Here is a 21,335-nt window from a genome sequence, read left to right as displayed (position 1 = left end):
CTGCTTGCTGTTGGCTGGGGCTGCTTCATAGCAGAACAATTCAACAAGCAGAAGAGAGAGGTGTGCTATAGTTTTGTTGGGTCTACAAAAATCATGGGCATAGCTCCCCATGCTGCCTACGGTAGCCACAGTTAGCTAACTAACTAAGCTCCCCACAGTGGTGTAGGGATTGGTGGTAATCCTGGGGTTTGTCACATTACAAACCTCCAGTTTCTATGGGTCTCTGTAAGATGTAGGAAGTTTTCCCTGCCCTGTCACTATCCTTCATCACAACCCTTGTGATGGCTCATTGTGTCAGAACAAGCCTGCTAAGTGAAGTGCCGCTCACATAACCGCGGCAGTGTGGAAACTGCCTTCAGCTGGTGCAAACAGCAGGCAAGTGGCTTGTTGTGGCAAGCAGAGATGCATGAATTTCCCTTTGTTATTATTGTCAGCAGCTGGATTGCAATCATGTCTGGGGAAACCTGGCTCCAGAGTGGGTGTTTGCGATGGCGTGTGAACCGAGTCTGGTTCTGAATGCAGACCGTCCGCACTGGAAAAGGACATCACGAGGGTGACCCAAGGTGATATGCATATGGGGGATATATTGCACTGGGGTATCTGTTATATTGTGATGGGCTGTGTGCTGTGTTATACCACACAAGGAAGTGTGCATGTTATACTGCCCTGAGGTTGATAGGGTGTGTGTGCTGTGTGTGTGATAGTGCACTAGGATGTGTGTTATATATTCTCTGTGTGTGATATTTATACTGCACTTGGGTGGTGTGTGTGTTTTACTGCACTGAGATATGTGTTGTGGGTGGTTTATACTGCTTACATGTTTATACTGTACATGTTACAATGCACTGTGGGTAATAGGGTGTCTGTGTGTGATACTCTGTGTGCTATGGCATGCTGTGGTACATGTGTGCACACTCTAATGCATATAAGTAGGGCCCTACCAAATTCACGGCCATGAAAAACGCGTCATGGACTGTGAAATCTGGTCTCCCCCCAGTGAAATCTCGTCTTTTGTGTCCTTTTACCCTATACTATACAGATTTCCCTGGGGAGATCAATGTTTCTCAAATTGGAGGTCCTGACCCACAAGGGAGTTGCAGAGGGGTCACAAGGTTATTTTAGGGGGGTTGTGGTATTGCCACCCTCACTTCTGTGCTGCTTTCAGAGCTGAGTGGCTGCAGAATGGCGACTATTGGCCAGGTGCCCAGGCCTGAAGGCAGCGGCCCGACAGCAGCAGTGCAGAGGTAAGGGTAGCAATATCGTACCATGCCACCCTTACTTCTCTGCTGCTTTCTTCAGAGCTGGGCAGTCAGAGAGCGGCGGCTGCTGACTAAGGGCCCAGCTCTGCAGGCAGCAGCTCAGAAGTAAGGGTGGCAACACCACACCACGCCATGCAACTCTGACTTCAGAGCTGGGCTCCCGGCCAGCAGCTGCTGCTCTCCAGCTGCCCAGCTCTGAAGGCAGCGCCGCCACCAGCAGCAGCGCAGAAGTAAGGGTGGCAGTACTACAACCCCCACCCCTACAATAACCTTGTGACCCCCCCCAACTCCTTTTTGGGTCAGGACCCCTACAGTTACAACACCGTGAAATTTCAGATTGAAATAGTTGAAATCATGATATTTATTATTTTTAAAATCTTATGACCATGAGTTTAGTAAGGCCCTACATATAATATTCCATGCTTTCATGCATTTAATATGTCCTGTTGATGTGTGTGCTGGTGTGACGCTGCTGCAGCAGGCTAGCACGAGTGGCATGTGTGCTATGCTATTCTGGGATGCGTGTACTGCATTGCTTGAGCACTGGATCTGGGAGATAATATAGGGTTGCCAGGCGTCCGGTTTTTGACCAGAACACCCCAGTTGAAAAGGGACCCTGGTGGCTCCGGTCAGCACTGCTGACCGGCCCGTTAAAAGTCCACTCGGCGGCGCAGCTGGGCTAAGGCAGGATCCCTGTCTTCCCTGGCTCTGCGCAGCTCCACAGAAGTGGCCGGAATGTCCCTGAAGCTCTTGAGCACCGGGGCGATCAGGGAAGCTCTGCTTGCTGCCCCCATCCTGAGTGCTGGCTCCGTAGCTCCCATTGGCTGGGAACCCCCACCCACACCCCAACCCCTGGCCCCAGGTCGGAAACCCCTCCCACACCCTAACTCCCTCCCAGAGCCCTCACCCCAACTCCCTGCCCCAACCCTGAGCCCCATTCCAGAGCCTGCACCCCGCATCCCAACTCCCTGCCCCATCCCTGAGCCTGGTCCCACACTTCAAACCCCTCGGCCCCCGTCCAAAGTCCCTTTGTGCACCCCAAATCCCTGATCCCCAGCCCCACCCCAGAGCCCACACCCCCAGCTGGAGCCCACCCCTCCTGCACTCCAACCCAGTTCCCCAGCCCAGAGACCCCTCCCACCCTCCAGACTCCTCAGCCACATCACCTCCCATACCCCAATCCCCTGCTCCAGCCCAGAGACCCCTCCCACACTTTGAACCCCTCAGCCATACCCCTCCTGCACCCCAACCTCTGCCCTGAGCCCACTCTCGCACTCAAAACCCCTTGGCCCCAGTCCGGAGCCCCCTCCTTCACTCCATACCCCTCATCCCTGGCCCTGCCCCAGAGCCCACACCCCCAGCCAGAGCCCTCACCCCTTCCTGCACCCCAACCCCCTGCCATAGTCAAGTGAAAGTGAGTGAGAGTGGGGGACAGTGAGTGATGGAGGGAGGGGGGAATGGAGTTAGTGGGGCGGGGCCTTAGAGAAGGGGCAGGGCAAGGGGCAGGACAAGGGTGTTCGGTTTTGTGTGATTAGTAAGTTGGCAACCCTAAATTAATAAGATCTTTCCAACTCATCTAGAAAATACCATCAACATACACAGAGTAAACCAGAGGTGGGCACACTATGGCCTATGGGCCACATCCGGCCTGCGGGACCATCCTGCCTGGCCCTTGAGCTCCCGGCCGGGGAGGCTAGTCCCTGGCCCCTCCCCCGCAGCCTCAGCTCACCATGTCGCCAGCGCTCTGGGCAGCAGGGCTGCGAGAGCCGCCAGGTGGAGTGTATCAAATTGCTCCCTGCAGGAATGTGCTACTTACAGAGTACCAGGGACTCTGTAAGTAGCACATTCCTACGGGGAGCAATTTAATACACTCCTCCCGGCCCACCATACGGAACCCCGACGAGGCCCTCAGGCCAAAAGGTCTGCCCACCCCTGGAGTAAACCAAAATGCTACCAATGTCCACCTAGGATTAAGGTGGGTAAAGTGCAGTGCCTTCCCTGCAGGTGCGTGATATGCCAGGGTGTATGGCCCATTGCCCAAAGCTGTGTGATGACATCACAAAGAGCCCTTTCGTAACTAGGGATGGACCCGAAATATATTGCCTAATTTCAAGCATGTTCAAAGAGTGGGCCTTCACAAGGCTGACTTCAGGGTTCGAGGATTTGGGGTCTGCTTGGCAGAGACTGCAAAAAAGGAAGGGGGTGGGAATTGGAGCTGAGTCCAGATCCACAGCTGGTGTAAATTGGTGGCGCTCCATTTACATCAATCCTGATTTACACCAGCTGAGGATCTGTCCCAAAAGAAGGACAGAGTGAAAAATTCTCCTGGAAGATAGATACAGTGGATCTACTATATATTATATAGCCTGGTACTAGCTGATATGTTGGGTCTCTTTTTCTATCCTTAATTCACAGCCCATCATTTTCTATTCTGAGTAGAAAACTATGGCTTAGGTTGGTCACTTTGGTTGTTTAAATGAATCAGCCTGGAAAAAACCCATGGATTTAAATGGCAAGAAAGGAAGGTGGAGTCTGAATTCAGACTAGTTTTGCAAGCCCACAATATAGCACATTAGGTTTGCAAAACTGCCAGTTACATGCAGCTCAATCAAGCTGCTCTGAGTAATTAACAATCTCAGTTATAATGTTGCATTAGCATAGACGTTGCACAGGGTTTAATTTGTGCACAATATAATTTGCATCCAGTGTTGGGTGGGACCCTGTTTGCAGGCTATTGCCATGAGCCCTGCCAATGCAACTTCACAAATTTAGGTTTGTAAACCACAGGAGTCCCACCACTCCCCCAGCTCTGCCAGTGCCCCTCACTCCTGCCCTGCAGCCCCCTGCTATTCCAACGTTGCACCACAGCTCTACTAATACACCTCAGTCCTGGCTAGCAGTAGCCTCTCTTACAGCCCTCCCAGTGCCCCTGTGATTCCAGCCTGTTGGTCGCAGTGTTGTACTGGGCCAAGGCGCATTGAGAAACAGGCTGAGCTACTAAACTCATTTAATTTCTGAGTTACGCAGTACACCATAAAGGAACGCAGGCCAGGCCAGTGTGCTAATTCCCCCAAGTTGTCTAGTTCATTGTCCTTTATTGTTTGTTTCCCTGGGGTTTTTTATTCCTGTTTTCCGTTCCTCCTGCCTTTGTTGCAGCTTCTGTCCCCCACCTTCCTTCCCTCTGGGGACACTCTGGGGCCCTGGCTCGCATCCCAGGATGACCTTTGCTCAAGTTGTTTCCTCTGCCCTGCCTCTGCAGAACAAAGGATGCCCCGGTGCCTCAAAAATTTCCATGGGACTGCGATCTTGGTTTTACAACATCCCTGCTTGGGGCCTGCGAGAGGAGCAGGCAATCGGGGCATGGCAACCAGGCCTAAATATTTACCATGGTAACGGATGACGGAATAGGGCAGGCGTGTTTCTACAGGTGGAGTGAAGAGCCATCTCTCTTCCCCGGCACTGATGTCACTGCCAGCTTGAAGACTTCTTCAGGTCTCCCGTCTTTGTGCAAAGATAGTACTCCAGGGACAGGATCCAAAGCCCAGTGCAGTTGGTTGGAGTCTTGAAAGCCCTTTCGGCCCAGTGCATAGAGCACTGGCCCAGGACTTGGGAGCTACCTACAGCTCTGCCATGGGGCCTCCTGACTGAGTCCCTCTTTCCCTCCCTGTGCCTCAGTTTGCTCAGCTATAAAATGGGGATAATGACCTTTGTGAAATGCTGTGAGACCCTGGATGAAAAGTGCCCTATAAAAGCTGCATTTTGTTACTGAATCAGACCTGGGATTCAGACCAGCCTTCAGGTAGCCACAGCATGCATGTAAGTGTGGCCCTATAGATTACCAGCGGGCCCTGTACTTCCCAGCTCTACCCCTATCCCCCACTCCCAGAAAGCAGGGCTCTTGGGGTCCCCTGGCAAAGTCAACCTTTGGAGCCCCACCGCAGCTCACACTCATCTGCTCTACCTTTTCCTTGTGCACTGTGCACTGCCAGCACGCTGCTGTTCCAGCATCTCCTCACGGCTCCGGGGCTCAGGGCCCACCCCCCAACTTCTGAGCTGTTTAAATATCCCTTTAAACCCAATCTCATTACTTTTGGGGTGGGGGGGTTCAACTCATTAGACGGGCACACATGAGGCTGGCAGCAGTGGGTTAAGTTGTGGGGAGGAGGGCTGCAGTGTAGGTAGAGTGCTGGGGTGCAGTGGGTAACCAGCAGCCCCGTTTCTCTGCACCGCATGAGAAGGCGCCGAATGGCCCTCCCTCGCTTTGGGCGTAGTCCTGCCCTTCCCCCACCCAGTTCTGAGCTCTGGGAAAGTAATAGTAACGCTCTGTCCTTCATCAGCACCTCGTGTCCAAGGATGTCAAAGTTCTTTGCAAACAAGGAAGAAAAAAGCCTGCCAGCCCTTCCTCCCCACTGCCCATGCTAGCTTAGGGATATTATGCCATGTTTCAGAAGAAGGAAACTGAGGCACATCACTGAGGGGAGGTGACTTGCCCACAGTCCTCCAAAGCCTGGAATAGACCCAAGATCTCCTGCTCTGCTCTATTAGGCAATGCTACACCTCCCTGGAAAAGCAGGTAGGCCCAGATCCTCCAAGGTATTTAGGCACCTAACTCCCATTGGCTTAGATGGAAGTTAGGAGCCTAAATTCCTTTGAGGAGCTGGGCCACGGTGTCTGCATCCCTGGCCGCATGGATCTGGTTAGTTTGTGCTGGTTTAAGGTGTACAATTCAGGCCTCACCATCGTTCCCGGCCTCTTGCATCACTTCCCCCGTGCCAGCGCAGGCCAGGAGCCATTAAAAATCCTCCTGCTCTTCCTTGCTCTCTCCCTCAGTCCAGCTCCACAATTCACCTTTTCATGGGCAGGATTAATGGCTCCTTGCTACCCAGGAATTTGCATATTACAGTGGGTGCACTGAATGCCATAAAAGGTTTATAACACTAGCCGAGTCAGACCCATAAAACAATGCAATTCCAGAGGCAAGTAGGCTGCCATCTCAAATGTGCTTTTAGATAGCAGGGAGGCACCTGGGGGGTGAAGGGGAGAGCAGAAATGAGCTGGGTTTTAATGTGAGCCCTGGGGTCAAGACCTGCCACGAGGTTCTCAGGACGCTAGTGACATGAGATGTAAAGGGCCCAATCAGCCTCACATCACTCAGTCTCCATGAATCCACAACAACCGCCAGCATGGTTTTGTGGTGACTTTGGGCTGTGGCAACACCGGGAAGCTCTACAGCAGGGGTTCTCAAACTTCCTTAGCTGGGACCCCCTTTGGAAATATTTCAGACTATAATAACCCCCTCCCCCATACCATGCCATCCTTATTTCTGCGCTGCTGCTGACGGCAGTGCTGCCTTCAGAGCTGGGCACCCAGCCAGCAGCCGCCGTTCTCACAACCCGCTTACAATGGTCTTGTGACCCCCTTTTGGGTCGGGACCCCCAGTTTGAGAAACACTGCTCTATTGTTCAACTGTTGTTTTCTGGACGTCCCCAGAAGGTGGCTGAGGCAGCAGCAAGGGAATGCATTCAAGCACTGGAGCTGGGGGAGGAAAATGCTACTGGAGATTAGAGAGTGCGATTAGTCACAGAGTGGCAGGGGGTGGGCTGAGCAGAGGCCAAGGAAATCCTTCAGCTGCCCAAAGGAGTCAGGCCACCATTGCCTGAGGCCTCTCCTCTGTCATGGAGCTACCAGACTCTCCCCTTAAATAAGGGCGAGCTCTGGTAGCATAAGCCTGTGTGACCGTGCCCCAGTTGGACTCCCCAGGCCTTGTTTCCCAGCCACTGTCATGCCCTGCAGCCAAGCAGGGGCTGTGAAGCTTACAAGCAATGCAGGCCCATGCGCTGCGTATGCAAAGGTCTGGAGTTGTGCGCCCTAGGGGGGTCCCTAGGCTACGGGGAGCCCTGTGAGAGGCCATTGGGGAGTAGTCATGGTTCTGAATCACCAGCCTCTGAATGAGCTGAAAATCAGTATTGACACTGACTCTGTTAAAAGAACCCTGCTGTCGCCCTGGGAAAGACAAAGCGCCTGTCTGTTAAATGGAACAGGCCCCGGCTGTGATTCCACAGCCCGAGCAGCTCATTCGACATCCCCACAAGCCTTGGGGGGGTGGGCCCCTATGCGTGAGAACTGCCTCGCTATGTGAGTCATAGGCCCTATAACCTTTCGTCAAGCCTGTACTTTTGGAAGAAGAGAACCTGTGTTCTGTCCCGGCAGTGGCTGGGAATCTTCATGCCAGCGGTGGCAGCATGGCAGCAGCTATGAAATCCATGACAGCCACAGCTGTGACAATATTTGTCATACAGCCCTGGGTCCCGAAGGGGTTTCTCTTGGCACCGGACAGGGCCAGGGGCATCCTGGAGACACACTCAGGCCATGGGGCTGGGGCACATCTCTGTGGGGGTGATGGAGACGCCTAAGAGCAGCCCCAGAAGTGAAAGCCAATCCTCCTAATCATTTGTGGGGGTCACAATGGGCTTTGTGTACCTGTCCTTCGCCTCGGTGTGTGTTAGTCACCGGTCACAACATTCAAAAGGATTAGGCTGTATTTAACTTGGCTGTGTCAATTGTATTCTCCTTTTATTATTTTGGGATCATGATTGCCCCCACCTCAGTGTTTAAGCAGAACTGGGTGGGAAGATCTCTGCTTTGTTAGCAGATATGATCCCCCCGAAAACCCAGCTCTCTTTGGCTCAGACTGTTTAGTGCGATGATACCAGCGGAGCTGCCGAGGAGAACAAAGACACAAGGTTAAACACACAGCAAAATGCTGTGTAGCAAATCCCTTCTCCAGTGGGAGCTTGTTTTCCTTGTGTGAATTCAGGGCTGCTGAAAGGTGCTGGATTGACAGCCCTGGATACTGCAGGCCTCTGTTTACCTGCAGAGCAGCTACAACACAAGCCGTGGCAGGGCAACCTTCCCACACACTGCCCCCCACCAATGGGCCTTAGCTCTGACTGGGAGGAACCTCTCTAGGGAACAGATTCCCTCTGGTCCATGGTCTCTTTGCGGAGACTGCCGAGGAGCATGAACATTAGCGCCAGTTCCTGTGATGTGGACGCCTGGCACCTCACGGCACTGCTCAGAGCGAGGGGCAGGGCCGATTCTTGGTAACGATTAGACCTAGAACCAAATCCTGGATTCAAACACTCGGACTTTGATCCAAACTCTGCATACTCATTTCTGCTGAAGTCTTGGGCCCAAATCCTCAAAGGTATTTTGCACCCAAACCCCATTGATTTCAGTGGAAGTTAGGAGCCTACATACCTTTGAACCACCTGGGCCTTGGTCACGGCTGATCTGGTTGGGTTTAAACAGGTGACTTAGGGCTAGATTCTCAAAAGAACTCACCATCCAATGCACTGAGCTCTTTTGGAAAAGCTCATGCTCAAATAAATTGGTTAGTCTCTAAGGTGCCACAAGTACTCCTTTTCTTTTTAGTGAAAAGCCTATTATCATTCTCCAGAGCCACCTGGTGTCTTTGAAACACAGAGCTATTATAACTGGGTCTGAGCACACAGCATGCAGATAAAATAAGGCTTTTGGAGCCATTTCAGAAGTGCATTTCCAGGGGCTGTGAAAGGGATTGCCTGCCAGTGTCCGCTGAGCTCTGGGTGCACTGAGAATATTTTTTTTCATCGGAAAAGTCTGATTTGTCAAAACCAAAATTGCAGAAAGGATTGGTTTTGATGGCTTCCCTGATTCAAATTTTTTTTTGGACCCCAAGTTTTGAAATGGTCAAAATGTCCCATTTTGAGAATTTTTGAAATAAATTGTTTCATTTTCTGAAATGACTTTGTGTTTTGAAAAGTTAGTTCATTTATACTATGACAAAAAATGGTTGAAATGGAAACTGTAGAGGTGTATAGGGCCATGCCATAAGCTCTTTGGGACAGGCACCCTCCTTTGGTTCTGAATGTGTACAGCGCCTAGCACAGTGGAGCGCGGTCCAAGAAGGGGTTCCCAGGTGTTACCATAATACTAATAATCAGTTAAGAGGCAGGCTCTTTTAACCTCTCCCCTGCGAAAGTCCATCTCTGGAGGCCACTTGTCTTTCACTTTGTGGCTGGTTTTGAATTTGACTTGGGTTGATTTCTGGTTCAAGTGTGACTGACTGAGTGTCATTAGGGAGGGAAAGTAAACAGAACAGGGCTAGTGTAAACACCTGCCCTCTTGAGCCTTGATCATAACTCGCAGCGGTTCCAGCAGAGCCCTGAAGGGAGAGCTCCAGCATGATTGATTAGCTTGTAAAACACTCATTAAGGGGCTCAAAGTCAGTTCAAGAGATTCCACTGAAGGCTCTGCAGGTTTGGGATATTGGTAAATGTAGAAAGCAGTACAGGAAGCACTAGGATGTGGAGAGCAAACTCCCATTCTGCGGAGTCCTTCTTCCCCTTCGCAGAGCAGCAGCCATTCCCATAACAGGGTGATTGAGGGAGATTAATCTATTGCTCAGAATCAGACGTCATTGCTTGCACTGTCAGTGACACATTTGGGCCTGAGCCAAAGCTAGCTGAAGTCAATGGAGGAACTGAATTAAGAAAAACCCTAATTTACTTTTCACCATTCACACTGTTTGTTTGTGGAGCATTGCTCAGTTTAGACAAGGACATGAAGCTGATCGGTTTCCTGTTTGTTTCTAGTCTGCTTCACTTTCTGGTTCTCAGACACTAACCAAGTGCTGGATGGGGTGGCAACCAACCTGCAGGAGAATCCGTACCAAAAACTGGTTTTGCTGGACCAAGAAGCTTGTTCGTAGGTTCTGCATTTCCCAAACCCTGCCATCTGGGCCTAAATTAATCGGACATTAGCTCACTCAAAGGCAAACCCACATTACTGTTTCACAAAGCTGGGCAATCCTTTTTCAGCAAATAGTTTATTTGCCCCAAAAATATGTTATCTGAGTATCTAAAACTGTGCCTGAATGTGGGTCACCTTTGATGATTAGTTTCAGCTGAATAAAATGGAAAAAACCAACCCCAAATGCTGAAAAAACTGAAACATTTTGACTTTTTATTTTGAAACAATATTTTGTTTCAAAGTGTATCTGGATTTGCCATCCCTCTCTCCCTCCTCCCCAAAAAAGTGTAAAAACCATCCAAAACCAAAACTTTTTATTTAATGAAATGTTTTGTTTGACCTGAATTGAAATTTTTTCAGGTTTTCATTTTGCTTAGAAAAAATGAATAATTTCTGTTTTGGGTTGACCCAAAAGGATTTTTTCTGCGGGGGAAGGGAGATTTTTCAGTTTGGTCAGTGAACTGAAAATCCAATGACTCACCTGCTACACAACGTGATGTCCTGATGTTCAGAAAGGGCCTGTGACTGAGGGGATAGCATGGGTGGGGTGTGGGTTGTGTCACAGACACTGATACCCATATTAGCTGGAACTACAGCACGATTATATCAAAGCCCTCTCCTGGGCTGTGGTTAAGTCGGGATTGCTCCATGGCTCCCTGCTCTGTTATTCATTTTTCCCCACTGATGTCAGCATTCCACTGGCAAGGACAGGATTAAATAGAGGATGAGGAGGAGGTAGCCAGGTAGCAATTAAACTGACAACTCTCCAAGTTTAAACGATTTAAACTTTTTAAATTTAAATTTAAATTTAAACTCAGTTTAGATGAGCTATTACCAGCAGGAGAGTGAGTTTGTGTGTGTATGGGGGTGGGGGGGATGTGAGAAAACCTGGATCTATGCAGGAAATAGCCCGACTTGATTATGTAAAGAGTTGTCACTTTGGATGGGCTAGCACCAGCAGGAGAGTGAATTTGTGTGGGGGGGTGGAGGGTGAGAAAACCTGGATTTGTGCTGGAAATGACCCACCTGTTGATCACTTTAGATAAGCTATTACCAGCAGGACAGTGGGGTGGGAGGAGGTATTGTTTCATATTCTCTGTGTGTATATAAAGTCTGCTGCAGTTTCCACGGTATACATCTGATGAAGTGAGCTGTAGCTCACGAAAGCTCATGCTCAAATAAATTGGTTAGTCTCTAAGGTGCCACAAGTACTCCTTTTCTTTTTGCGAATACAGACTAACACGGCTGTTCCTCTGATATCTAATGTACTGACCCCAGAAGTCAAGAGCCCCCAGGAGAGGAGTAAAGGAGGGTGGTGGGGACTGCATTTAAAGCAAAAGAGATTGTGCCTGATTCACGGCTCATACAGGGTCAGTGGGGAGATAAAGATCTCTGATGAAAAATGCTGCCATTTGAGGCACATATAAAGGAGCCTCATCAGCTGCACCATTATTATCACGGTGTGTCAAGTCACCAACGTGCTAGACACTGTACCGACGTGCACAAACACAAGGTCCCTGGCCCAAGGAACTCAGTGGGTGTTAGGCACCGAAATACCTTGCCAGACGGGGACTTTCCCACCAAAGTAGTAACAGCACTAAATGCAGAACAGATCTTGCACAGCCCTGTTTTACTGAATCCATGGAAGGGGGAGGGGATAGAGCTGGAGGGAGAGGAGGAGGACAGGCAAGGGAAATGGGGGCTCCTAGGAGCCCCCAGCACAGCTCAGGGCCCCATTGTGCTAGGACGTGCTGCGCAGACATGTAATGAAAGAGTCAGTCCCTGCAGCTTACAATGTAATTGTCTCCCTGGAAGTATTTCCTTGCCTTTATCTAAGATGTCATCCTGCTAGCCTTTACTCTGCCCCCTCGAACGGGCTGCCCATTCTGCACCTCAGCTGTCCCTGGACAATTGCAGCCTCTACCGATTCAGCTGGGGGGGGGGGGAGGGCGCAGAATGCTAACCTGAGGGCTGGGTACCCATCGCACCTTGCCCTCTCCCACTATACTTGACATTTGGCTCGTAACCCTGCTAGGGGAAGGTGGCAAGAGACAAAATAAGCAGCTCTGTTGACATCAACCTGGGCACGAGGCTGGTGGTGGGATTTGCTGGAAGTTACTGCCAAAGACTGGCTTGTAAAAATCATATGGTGCTTGGTGGGTATGAAACACATCAGAGAGAGACTGCAAAGCTCAAGAGCCAAGCCAAAGTGAGGGAGGTGGCTGGAAAATCAATCAGTCAGAAAGCAGCATGTTTGCTGGCCATGTGGTGATTTGGGGAATCAGGCTGTGGACAACTGATGAATTCCACTTGGATTTTATCAACTGTCCGTATGCCTAGGCCTTATGACTCTCCTCTGCTGTGCACTGCCTCGTGCTCTTTGTGCTGGTGCCTACAACTGACAGTCCTTAAGGGCTATCAGCTGGTGAATAGACCTGACTGGGCAGAACAATGGGATGGCTGAAGGAAGCCAATTTTCTCTAGCTTCCTTGCAGGAGGCTAGGGGTTTGGAGCACTGGAATTTCCACAGTAGCAGAGCAAAAGAACCAGCTGTTAGCAGTAGAGCTTATAAACTTGAGGGACTGGTAGGACATGAGAGCGGAACAGAAAAGGCAAGCTTTTGTAGCATAGGGGACTGTTCTGACTGTGGGGCCAGCCAAGGCCATAAACAGCTGACCTGGATAGGAGAGAGAGACTCACTCAGCGATATGGAGAGGAAGTTGTGAGCTGTAGGAGAAGGATCTTGGATGCCCTGGAAGACTTTGGCGTAAGGCCAGAGGATGCTCTGGTGTGGTGTGGTGTGGTGTGGTGTGGTGTGGTGAGGAAACTGAGGCAGTGAATGGTGTAGAAGGTGTTTATGTTTAGAGCTATAGAACTCTTATCTAAAGTAAGAGTTAGCAAAGCCGGTGTATCTGTTTGCTTTCCCTTTCGTGTCTCCCCAAAGAGTTAACTACAAACCCAGAGCACCCACAAGGGTGGAGCTCTGGGAAAGGGTGCGCTTGCACTAATGAGGAGTCAGGTGTGGGGGCGGGGGGGCCAGTGCTGGTCCTGGGGGGCTCTAAGGTAGCTGGGGCATGGGGCCCATTTCCATAAAGGGGTAACAGCAAAGAGCCTGTCCCTGGGAAGTGTGCCAGAGAGACTCAGATGAGAGACAGCACAGCACCCGACTGAGGTCAAGGGAAGCTTAAGAGCACATGGGTCTTACACAGCAGCCTGGGGAGTGGCCAGCTGGGGCCAGGCTGCAACGCTGTGCCATGTAAATGTACCTCCTCGGTGCTCTCGTCAAAGCTCCTAAGTTAAGCAGGGAAACACTTGTCTGGCACCTGTCTGGGAGGCCTGTGAGAATGTCCCAGGCTGCTATAGGACGTGGCACTATGTCCAAGTGGCACAGTGCCCCTGGGGGTCATAGTGGATTACAAGCTAAATATGAGTCAACAGTGTAACACTATTGCAAAAAAAGCAAACATCATTCTGGGATGTATTAGCAGGAGTGTTGTAAGTAAGACATGAGAAGTAATTCTTCCGCTCTACTCTGCGCTGATACGGCCTCAACTGGACCATTGTGTCCAGTTCTGGGCGCCACATTTCAGGAAAGATGTGGACAAAGTGGAGAAAGTCCAGAGAAGAGCAACAAAAATGATTAAAGGTCTCGAAAACATGCCCTGTGAGGGAAGATTGAAAAAAATTGGGTTTGTTTAGTCTGGAGAAGAGAAGACTGAGAGGGGACATGATAACAGTTTTCAAGTACATAAAACATTGTTACAAGGAGGCGAAAGAAAAATTGCTCTTCTTCACCTCTGAGGATAGGACAAGAAGCAAGGGCCTTACATTGCAGAAAGGGTGGTTTAGGTTGGACATTAGGAAAAACTTCCTAACTGTCAGGGTGGTTAAACATGGGAATAAATTGCCTAGGGAGGAGGTGGAATCTCCATCATTGGGGATTTTTAAGAGCAGGTTAGACAAACACCTGTCAGGGATGGTCTAGATAATACTTAGTTCTGCCATGAGTGCAGGGGACTGGACTAGATGACTTTGTTCTCTGTCTGTACAGGCAGCTGCCATTTTGTTCAATGGAGCAATTGCAGCATGCTGCAGACGAAGAATATTTAATGGGATGGGGTTCCCCTGAGGATCAGGGCTGGGAGAACGTGGATTATATTTATTCAGAGGTGCAGGCAGTGCCCCTGGGCCCCTTCTGCTCTCTTCTTGAGGCACAGAGCAGTCTCTTGCAGGCTGGATGCTTTAGTCTCACCTGGGTTCCTGGGCTCAGTTCAAGGCTACTGGGACATGCGGGAGCTCAGCCTGGATGATCTGGTTGTCCCTTCTGGTCTTGAACTTGACGACCTCCCCGAGCTAAGGAAAAGGGCAGGTGAAATATGTAGGTAAGTGTGAATGATGCACAGGGCAGGGAATAACTTCAGCTACTCATCAATGGTTCCAAATGAACTGTTGTCTCCCAGGGAAAGGATCTGGCCATGGCTCAGAGCCACAAGAATAGAGTTTAGCAGGCCTCAAATAAGGAGGGGCCCTTTTGATGAATGACAGCTGCAGTTAAATTAGACAGGATAAAATCCCTCCTGTTTTAGGACCTAAACCTGCCATTAGCTGTTTGGGGGTAGGGAGGAATGGCCCGTATGGGCAGACTAGCTCATAATGATCCATTAAAGGGGTTTTTGCACTTTGCTCAGAGCCAGGTACTAGGCTAGATGGGCCAATCGTTGGTGTGCTCTGCTCTGCCCTTCCTATGAGACACATTAATTTGGTTATTCTGTGTTTGCCTGTTTTCCTTGCATATCTAAGAAAAAACATTCAGGCTGAAGGGACAGGGCTGCTCTTTGTGCATGGAGAAATAGTGCTCAGTTCTTAGCGCTAGAAACGGGTCTAGGGATTTAGAGAGGGGCAGTGTTTCCCCTGAAACAATGATGAATACGTGCCCTGGCATGGCGCTGGGAAGTGTTCTGCTGATGCAGGAATCAGACAACTTAGACCCTGGGTAGATTGGTGTGTTCACGGTGCAATAAAAGACCCATGGCACGGCCATGACTTGCCCAGGTCAACTGACTCAGATGCGGGGCTCAGGCTGCAGGGCTAAAAACGGCAGTGTAAATGTTCAGAATGGAGCTGGAGCCCGGGCTCTGAAAACCCATGAATCATAGAATCATAGAATATAAGGGTTGGAAGGGACCCCAGAAGGTCATCTAGTCCAACCCCCTGCTCAAAGCAGGACCAATTCCCAGTTAAATCATCCCAGCCAGGGCTTTGTCAAGCCTGACCTTAAAAACCTCTAAGGAAGGAGATTCTACCACCTCCCTAGGTAACGCATTCCAGTGTTTCACCACCCTCATAGTGAAAAAGTTTTTCCTAATATCCAATCTAAACCTCCCCCACTGTAACTTGAGACCATTACTCCTCGTTCTGTCATCTGATACCATTGAGAACAGTCTAGAGCCATCCTCTTTGGAACCCCCTTTCAGGTAGTTGAAAACAGCTATCAAATCCCCCCTCATTCTTCTCTTCTGCAGGCTAAACAATCCCAGCTCCCTCAGCCTCTCCTCATAACTCATATGTTCCAGACCCCTAATCATTTTTGTTGCCCTTCGCTGGACTCTCTCCAATTTATCCACATCCTTCTTGAAGTGTGGGGCCCAAAACTGGACACAGTACTCCAGATGAGGCCTCACCAATGTCGAATAGAGGGGAACGATCACGTCCCTCGATCTGCTCGCTATGCCCCTACTTATACATCCCAAAATGCCATTGGCCTTCTTGGCAACAAGGGCACACTGCTGACTCATATCCAGCTTCTCGTCCACTGTCACCCCTAGGTCCTTTTCCGCAGAACTGCTGCCTAGCCATTCGGTCCCTAGTCTGTAGCTGTGCATTGGGTTCTTCCGTCCTAAGTGCAGGACCCTGCACTTATCCTTATTGAACCTCATCAGATTTCTTTTGGCCCAATCCTCCAATTTGTCTAGGTCCCTCTGTATCCTATCCCTCCCCTCCAGCGTATCTACCACTCCTCCCAGTTTAGTATCATCCGCAAATTTGCTGAGAGTGCAATCCACACCATCCTCCAGATCATTTATGAAGATATTGAACAAAACCGGCCCCAGGACCGACCCTTGGGGCACACCACTTGATACCGGCTGCCAACTAGACATGGAGCCATTGATCACTACCCGTTGAGCCCGACAATCTAGCCAGCTTTCTACCCACCTTGTAGTGCATTCATCCAGCCCATACTTCCTTAACTTGCTGACAAGAATACTGTGGGAGACCATGTCAAAAGCTTTGCTAAAGTCAAGAAACAATACATCCACTGCTTTCCCTTCATCCACAGAACCAGTAATCTCATCATAGAAGGCGATTAGATTAGTCAGGCATGACCTTCCCTTGGTGAATCCATGCTGGCTGTTCCTGATCACTTTCCTCTCATGCAAGTGCTTCAGGATTGATTCTTTGAGGACCTGCTCCATGATTTTTCCAGGGACTGAAGTGAGGCTCACTGGCCTGTAGTTCCCAGGATCCTCCTTCTTCCCTTTTTTAAAGATTGGCACTACATTAGCCTTTTTCCAGTCATCCGGGACTTCCCCGGTTCGCCACGAGTTTTCAAAGATAATGGCCAATGGCTCTGCAATCACAGCCGCCAGTTCCTTCAGCACTCTCGGATGCAACTCGTCCGGCCCCATGAACTTGTGCACGTCCAGCTTCTCTAAAAAGTCCCTAACCACCTCTATCTCCACAGAGGGCTGGCCATCTCTTCCCCATTTTGTGATGCCCAGCGTAGCAGTCTGGGAGCTGACCTTGTTAGTGAAAACAGAGGCAAAAAAAGCATTGAGTACATTAGCTTTTTCCACATCCTCTGTCACTAGTTTGCCTCCCTCATTCAGTAAGGGGCCCACACATTCCTTGGCTTTCTTCTTGTTGCCAACATATCTGAAGAAACCCTTCTTGTTACTCTTGACATCTCTGGCTAGCTGCAGCTCCAGGTGCGATTTGGCCCTCCTGATAACATTCCTACATGCCCTAGCAATATTTTTATACTCTTCCCTGGTCATATGTCCAACCTTCCACTTCTTGTAAGCTTCTTTTTTATGTTTAAGATCCGCTAAGATTTCACCATTAAGCCAAGCTGGTCGCCTGCCATATTTACTATTCTTTCGACTCATCGGGATGGTTTGTCCCTGTAACCTCAACAGGGATTCCTTGAAATACAGCCAGCTCTCCTGGACTCCTTTCCCCTTCAAGTTAGTCCCCCAGGGGATCCTGGCCATCCGTTCCCTGAGGGAGTCGAAGTCTGCTTTCCTGAAGTCCAGGGTCCGTATCGTGCTGCTTACCTTTCTTCCCTGTGTCAGGATCCTGAACTCAACCAACTCATGGTCACTGCCCCCCAGATTCCCATCCACTTTTGCTTCCCCCACTAATTCTACCCGGTTTGTGAGCAGCAGGTCAAGAAAAGCGCCCCCCCCTAGTTGGCTCCTCGAGCACTTGCGCCAGGAAATTGTCCCCTACGCTTTCCAAAAACTTCCTGGATTGTCTATGCACCGCTGTATTGCTCTCCCAGCAGATATCAGGAAAATTAAAGTCACCCATGAGAATCAGGGCATGCGATCCAGTAGCTTCCGTGAGCTGCCGGAAGAAAGCCTCATCTACCTCATCCCCCTCATCCCCCTCATCTACCTCATCCCCCTCATCCCATGAGGCAGGGAGGGTCTCAGAGCCCAGGCTCCAGCCTGAGCCCAAACATCTGCACTGCACTTTTATAGCCACACAGCCCAAGTCAGTTGACCTGTGCTCTGAGGCTTGGCCATGTGAGATTTTTATTGCAGTGTAGATGTACCCTTTGGGACCAGATCCTCAGGCACCTACCTCCCACTGTTATCAATTGACATCCCACCATCTGTATCTTTAGGTGCCTCCGTACCAGTAACAATCTGGCTCCAAAGTGCCTATGTCACTGTGAAAATGGAACTTAAGCTCCTAAGTTACTTGGGCACTTTTGAAAATGTTACCATCCCCTCCCTCACCCTCTCATGATGGACAGAGGGACATTTTCAAAAGCACCTAATAGATTTAGGAGCTCCATGTTTAGGAGATGATGGGACTGGAGCTCCTAAATCTCCTCAGCCCTTTGGAAAATCTCTCCCAAACTCTTTCTGTTCTTGTCTCAGTCCAGTTGGGCATTTGCATTCTACTGATCTATATCCAGTGGTGTCAATTGACTAGGGCATTCTTCATGGCCCATCCCGAGCTGTTGGCAGATGCTCAGAGGCTACAAGAGGTGGCTGCAGTTCAGTGATCCTGGAAAGTCTTTTTTGGCCCTTCAGCCTGAAAGGCTCCGTGTCAGTGTAAGCTGTTTACTGCAGGTGTTGCCATGCAAACATCATAAGGCCTGGGGAAAAGAAAGTGAGTAAAAGGAAAAGATTGATCTACGTAATCTACTGGAGATATTTCTACTGCACTCATCGCTCTGGAATCTGAGTCCTGTCCTGCTCACAGGTCTTTGCCAGGGGAGTTCAGTTCTCTCAGGGCAATCCCAGTTTCCTACAGTATTGAAGTTTTCCAAGAACCAGGCCTGTTTTGTATCATCTCCCTGATGTTTAGCTTGTGGCAGGCAATGCTGGGGTGCTGCATAGCAGATGGTCCTTTGTATTTTGTCAAGACAGCCCATTGATTTGAATTCTTCACCCCAGGAGTCACTGATCCTCCAAGCAAGCTGGGATGGGGGCACGGGGAGGGAGAGGACGCAAAAGATTTTTGGGTGGTGATGATGCAGGTAAGGAATTCACGGTCTGCTGGAGTTCAAGCTCATACCGACTTTGCCAGATCATCATTAGAAAATATTACTCATTGAACTTGGGGCGGCATTAGTCTAAGCAGGTTGAGCACATTTCTGAGCTGCAGGATTGCATTCTAATTCATTTCTGCCGCAGATTTGCTGGATCACCTTGGGCAAGTTGCAAACCCCCCCGCCCCCCGTGCCTCTATTTCACCATTTGTAAAATGAAGGTGGTAATACTTTTCCAGGGTAGAAGGCCCCTTGTAAAGACTGAGCACTGATTAAAGCAAAATTAGGAGAAGCAAGGTCTGATTTCCCTTCACGCTCAGTGCAGGGGTAGTAGAGAGGGCCATTTGGGGTGTGTTTGGATTGGTTAAGATTTTGTCAAAGCAAAAAATGTATTTTGCTTTACCTGCTGCTATACCAAGTGGGACATGCAGCATCCAATTGGATGGCTCAATACTGATGTTGCTATTGCGGGATTACAATCCCAGCCAATCAGAAGCCTGCTGGCTCATAAACATAGGGCATACTCAGTGAAGACACTGTACTCTGTCTGGCTGTAGCTCACAGATCGCCTCTTCTGAGTCGATCTGCCTGGAATTGGCTAGGTAATACCCAACACCCAGGAGCCCAGTGCTAAATTCTGCCCTCAGGTGACCCTAGGGCTGCTGTAGATGGGAATAAGCAGCCAGATTCTTATGTGAGCTCAGCACATGGTCTGTTGAGTGCTTGTACAAATCTGGCCCTCAAAGTGCCATTGTTGGATCACTGGGTCATCAAGGCAGGGGCTTGCAGCACCTAGCACAATCAGGCTTGGGGCCTCTGTGCAGTATTGTCATCGTCGGTTGTTACAGGATCAGTGCCTCCATTGGGCATGCAAATGTGGGCAGCTGACGGAGTCTCACCACCAGAAATGCTGGCTCCCATTGCCTGGGATGGTCACCCATTTGCAGCGTGCCATCCCTGCCCTCCACATACACCCGTTTGCAGCTCAGGCTGTGAGAAGCAGCTCTATGGCGGTCAATGTAATGTGGCAGGAGTGAACTACACTTGACCCTGTGCAGGGAGGGATCCTGCACTGGGAGCCACCGTTCCACGGTGTCTGCTCGCAAGTGAGCCCTGGAAGTTAGACTCACCCCTCATCTCTTCAGCCACTGTGGCACATGTACATCGCTGGGCTGTACCATGTGGGACGGGGAGTAGGGATCTACCCTGGCTGTTTTACTTTTGAGGGCCTGATCCAGGGCCTGCTCCTCTATAGAGGCTCCTGTTGGCTTCAGTGGCGATGGGATTAGGCCCGATGTACACCTATTAGAATGGCCCCTTTTCTCATTGGTGGGCAGTACTTCAATGCCTTTTCAGCCAGGTCTCCTTTCCCCGTCACCACACCCCCATCCCTCTGTGCACGGTGGCTTGCACGTCGCAGATGGGCATTGCGGCTAGTGCATCCTAGCCAGCAGCACTCCTCCGACGCCTTTCTTGCGTCTCGCTGCTGATCCCCATGTGTTCGCAGTACAGTAACTCCTCCCTTAACATTGTAGTTTGGTTCCTGAAAAATGCTACTTTAAGCAAAACTATGTTAAGCTAATCCAATTTCCCCAAAGAATTAATGTAAATTGGGCCGGGGGGGGGGGTCTAGGTTCCGGGGAAATATTTTTGCCAGACAAAAGACATTATATACATGTACAGTACAAGTTTTAAATAATTTTAAACAAACAGTTTAATACTGAACTCCCCGGTGATGATTGTGAAGCTTGGTTGAGGCAGGAGTCTAGTGGGGTTAGGGCGCAAGGGCTTGCCCCGCTCCGCCTGCCTGGCACTCCTGCTGGGGAGCAGTGTCAGGACGCAGGGGCTTGCCCTGCTCCACCCGTCCGGCTTTCCACCCGCGGAGCGGGGTCGGGGGGTGGGAGCTTGCCCCGTTCCACCCACCCGGCGCTCCTGCCACGGAGCAGGGTCGGGGGCTTGCCTACTCCCTGGCTGGAATGCCAGGAGAGTGGATTGGGGTAAACCCCCGCACCCTGACCCACTCCCCAGCAGGAGCGCTGAGTGGGTGGAATGGAACAAGCCAAACAACCTTATAATGGAATATTGCGCGACTTTAAACAAGTATGTTCTCTAATAGAATAGCAACCTAATAACGAAACAATGTTAACCGGGACGACTTTAAGTGAGGAGCTACTGTACTGGAAGTGGGAAGCCCACGGCACTGCTAGCTGGTGAGTGAGATAAGGCCCTGCTGTTTGGGAAAGGTGTTGGCCTCTTTCCCCTGCACCATTAGTTAATCTTTTTAAAACTATGATGTAAAACTATCCGTTAAGCACATCCTAGATGGAGCATGGCTTCAGAACTCTGGCATGTGTCACTGATCAGTGTTATTTACCTAGCAGGGCTGGGATGCCACTGAGACAGGAAGCAATAATCAGATTAATGGCTCTGTTGCATAAAGGGGCCTTCATACGTGCCATTGGCTGGAGGCCGGTGTGGTGTGGTGAGGTGGGAAAGGA

The 21,335-nt window shown here is 50.2% G+C and overlaps 1 protein-coding gene across 1 annotated transcript in view; it reads left to right on the top strand.

The window, feature by feature from the left end:
- Positions 1-449: 449 nt before the first annotated feature.
- LOC125642395 (Krueppel-like factor 5) overlaps positions 450-21,335 on the top strand; it is a 91,828-nt gene continuing 70,942 nt past the window's right edge. The window contains exon 1 of the mRNA XM_075132379.1: positions 450-563. The gene's annotated coding sequence lies outside the window, so the exon portion shown is untranslated. The remainder of the gene's footprint in view (positions 564-21,335) is intronic.

This window comes from Caretta caretta, chromosome 9 (assembly GCF_965140235.1).
Source record: "Caretta caretta isolate rCarCar2 chromosome 9, rCarCar1.hap1, whole genome shotgun sequence".
In the NCBI taxonomy this organism is placed as follows: domain Eukaryota; kingdom Metazoa; phylum Chordata; order Testudines; family Cheloniidae; genus Caretta; species Caretta caretta.
This window is presented reverse-complemented; position numbering and strand designations above follow the sequence as displayed.